At 48.5% G+C, this 4,333-nt stretch overlaps 1 pseudogene; it reads right to left on the reverse strand.

Annotated features, from left to right (window-relative positions):
- Positions 1–306: 306 nt before the first annotated feature.
- LOC125170526 (nucleoside diphosphate kinase, mitochondrial-like) lies at positions 307–3,154 on the reverse strand (annotated as a pseudogene).
- Positions 3,155–4,333: the final 1,179 nt, after the last annotated feature.

Genomic DNA, 4,333 nt, shown 5'->3' on the forward strand with positions numbered 1-4,333 from the left:
TTTTTCTTTCTTTTTCTTTTTGTGAGAGAGTAAGCTTTATCTCTACTTTCAAACTCTTGACGCCTTTGGCATTTAACGTTCCCCCCGGGGGAAGGGAGGTCACACTACCCACTTTTGGAGACATCCCAAGGGTTGTCTGGCACTTTGGTACAGAGAAGATTTGGTCCAATCTCGTGCTGGCTCAGCATACTAAAAGGCATATGAATCAAGTTGGTTGCTCAACCCCTCTGGGCTGGGGTGGGGTGGAAGGGGGACAGGGAGGTGGTCTGGGACAGATGGGCAGAGCACGGGCGTGGGCTCAAGTTCTTACGACAGAGGTAGTTGATCCTGAGTGGCTGTTGAGGCGGCTGAGGGCAGCCTGACTGTTCTGGTGGCCTTAGCTGCTTCTCTGGTGGCTTTCCAGTCCACCAGCTCACAGCCCCGGAACCATAGCTGGCTCTCCCTCTGGGCCCCCTCCACGGAGTCACTGGTGTGGATGACGTTCCTGCTGATGCGGACCCCGAAGTCCTCCCCGTTGGTGATGGGACAGCCTCAGCTGAATCGGTGTGTCCTTCCGGGGCTTTGAGGTGCAGGCCACGCTGGGGCCTTTCCAGACCATGGCCATCATGGGGCTGGAGCTCACGTGGCTGATGATGTAGCTGATGAGGGCTGGGTGGAAGGGCTTCCCTTGCAGGCCCCGGTAGTGCTCGGTGAGGGCGCTTTGGTACCTGCACCCCCACCAGTATGAAGCTCCTCCCCTCAAAGTGCCGGGTCGCATCTCCAAGAAGCCACCACGACACCCCGTCTGGCGTCACTGTGAGGCGGGGCTGCTTCCAGGTGCAGGAAGGCCCTCCCGAGCTGGGGCGCGAGAGCGGGTTTGGCCAGGGGCCTGGGGCCCGCGGGTTGCTCTGCACCCCGAGAAGCCTCCGTGACCCCCACCTGTGGGCCACTGGCTCTGAGCTTTCTTTTCAGGAACACGCCAGAGATAAAACTGGTAATAGACATATTCACCTGTAACATTTACCAAGTAGTTTCTGTCCGAGTGAATACACGACAATAAGTTTGTTATGTTCTAGCACTATGATTTTTGTGCAGGTGGCATAGGTCGGAAAATTTAAGAAAAAGTGTCACTCATTCATTCACTCAACAGACATTTATGTACTGACGTCCTAGATGAGGTTGGAGACAGGGGCAGGGGCCAGGCCTCGGAGTGTCTTGTAGGCGATGGTGAGGAGTTTGGACTTTGTTCTACAGAAACTGGAAAGAAATGGAAGGATTTTAAACAGGCGCGTAAACAAACCAACAAACAAAATATTTGATTTACTGTCTAAAAATCTCTCTGTGTTGACTAGAGAAAAAAACTGCAGTAATCAAGAGTTGAGGGGGTATTGCAATAGTCAAGGCCAGAAAGGATGACAGAGTAAATTGGGGAGGGGTCAAGGGCAATGGAGAGAAGTTGGTAGACTCAGGTTGAAGGTCTAGAAACTTGTGGTTGGGCAAACAGAGAATTAATTAATTAACTAATTAATTAATTTTTAAAGTCTATTTTTGAGAAAGAGGAAGAAAGAGAGAGAGAGAATGAGCAAGGGAGGGGCAGAGAGAGAGGAGACAGAGAATCCCAAGCAGGCTCTGTGCTGTTAGTGAAGGGCCCAATGCGAGGCTCAAAGTTATGAGCCATGAGGTCATGACCTCATGACCTGAGCAGAAATCAAGAGTCAGACATTAACCAACTGAGCCACCCAGGCACCCTGAGCAAACAGAATTTAAACTCCCCCTAACACCCAGACCTTCCTTTCTTAGATGAAAGATGATCTTCACTCTCTATTTGTTTCTCAGTCAGAAGTTCCGGAAAAAGATCTACAAATCATGCCATCTCATCCACTCGATAGTTAAGTTTCTGGACAGAACTGTTATTACTGGGCATGCAAACCAGAAAACAGAACCACACAGACCCTTAAATATTTACAAATGATGTCCTGACAGAATTTTTACAGTTCCAGGTGAGCGGTTTTCAATGGAGGGAGCAAGGTAAAGCTTCTCCCCTGTTGAATGATCCAAGATAATTGTTGGTAAGAACACAGCTCCTAGATCGCTGAAGTCAAGTGACTACAGAGTGGAGAGGTGTCACGCAAGGAGGTCGCACGGGGTGTGGGATCCCCAACAACGAGGGGTGTTGAGATGGTCTAAGCAGTAGTCCAACATTCAGGCGATGTCACCAAACGGTTTGTGACTCTGGTATAAATTCTGAAGAGTCACTTTGGTTCAGGAGCTTTTTGATTTGAAGCTTTCAGCAGCCGATTTAGAGAGGTTGGCTTGACCAATGAGAGAAGCAATCGCTTCATTTTATGTCGTTCCAACCGAGTGCCCAGCACAGCTCCAGTACAAGGAAGCACTCCGTGTTTTCTGCGAACATGTTTTTCATCTATTTGAGGAGATAACAGGTAAACATGCAGAGCAATGAACATAACAGCTTGCACGCTGAGTGTCCCAATATGGTGGAGAGAGCACAGAGTCTGAAGTCAGATGTAGCTCCGATCCTGCTTCTTTCTCCTACTAGCCGCACGATTTCAGGCAAATTACTAACCTCATCATCTGTCTGTTTTTTCAGTTTTATCTGAAGAAAAAAAAAATAGAGGTATGGATGTCTTCCCCCCCCCCCCTTCCAGTTTGTTAGGATTACACAAACAAACAAAAATCTGAATGGATTTTTTTTTTTTAAAGGAAGAGAAAGGAAAACCGTGAAGAATAGTGGTAGGTGCTTCATGCATGTTTTGAGTTTCAAGAAAGAGAGTCTGAATTACAGAGCAAAAAAAAAAAAAAAAAAAAAAGGCATCTTCAGGCTGAAGGAGTTGGAATAATTGTTGATGAGAAAAATGGTTAGCGTTCCCATTTCCGGTAATCGTCTCAAGGTTTGAGATGAATGGAAGTGTTAGCTTTTGTGCTGTTGACTAATCGGACACCAGAGAAGCCTAAAATGTGAAGATTGTGACATACAGGCAAGTGTAAAAGGAATTAGAAAGGGAAAGATGAGTATAGGCTTTTAGTAAACTGGAAACTATTAGTCTCTGGGAAGCTGCTCAGAGTGGGTAAGTGTGTGGGAGAAGGGTGTGACAGGAGACGGGAAATATCTATTACCTTTGTCTTCTGCCCCGAAATTCTCTTCCCTGGCCAGCATCCGGTGCCAGGTGGGCCAGCCAAACCAGATGATCTTTCTGTTTTCCTTTTCCTGGTTCAATTTCTGCAGGACTCTGACTCTCAGCCAGAGTTACTCAAAAGGTCTCTGCTTTCAAAGCCGGTTTACTGCCAACTTCTGTCTCCACATCTTCAAGATCAAGGTAGGCGCTGATGCTGCCCAAGGCACTGGGACAAAAAGCGGAATGGTTCTGATTTCTTAGAAACAACAATCCATCTGGAGCCCCTCTGTAACGCAACGAACCTAACGATGTGCTTTGCGAAAGAAAGAGATCTGCAAACGGGTGCTTAGTCTCAAGGCAGGCGTTGGAGAATTCAGAATCTTCCCCGAGAGAGGGTGGATACGTGAAATGAGATTGCCCTGAGATTCAAGTGGGAACAGCCACCCACCACGGATTGGTGAAGAGGGGCAGGCAGTCTGTGAAAAGAAGACCACACTGCAGGCCGTTGTGGTTAGGAGTCAATGAGCAAACGTGGAAGTTCTTAGAACGGCGCCCTGCACACCGGTGGATGTGTTATTGTCTCCAGGCAGTGTTCCCTAATTTCCCTAGTGATAAAAACCGCTTGGAGAGACTTGTTGAATTGAAAGATTTCCAGGCACCTCGCAGAAGATACTATTTCAACGGGCTTCAAGAGGGTAAGGGAGGGAAGTAGAACTTGTATGCTTAGCCCATGTCCCAGAATTCCAAAGCAAGTGAAGGGTCTTAGGGCTCCTGTTGGCTCATTCTTGCTCCTAGGCTTCCAGACCTGCCCTTCTCTGGGGCTGCCTACACCCGTCAGCCCCGAAAAAGGAAACTGCCAAACAGGGCATCACTGAGGCTTTCTTCTAGGTGGGCCCAAGGAGTCCCTTTGCAGGTGCCCTCTGTTGGGGATTTACCCAGGGCTTTATAGCCTGTTCCCATTGGCCTTGGCCTGGGGTGCAGTTCCTATATTCCCTCATCTCTATCACTAGCCTTCTCTCATCCCTCACTGCCCCAAACATCTTCCCTAATCCAACTGCCCTTCCACAAGCCTGCCAGCCCTTCCGGCGCTTTCCAGAGCGCCTGTTCCGTGAGCAACAAGCACCGTTGCTTGTTGCCTCCAACTGTCTTGTACTGTTTTCTTCACTTTCTTGACTCCACTGAGACCCTCTCTAGTCGGGGCTATTTATCTCCTCTTTCCC

The sequence above is a fragment of the Prionailurus viverrinus genome, chromosome B4, assembly GCF_022837055.1.
Source record: "Prionailurus viverrinus isolate Anna chromosome B4, UM_Priviv_1.0, whole genome shotgun sequence".
In the NCBI taxonomy this organism is placed as follows: Eukaryota; Metazoa; Chordata; class Mammalia; order Carnivora; family Felidae; genus Prionailurus; species Prionailurus viverrinus.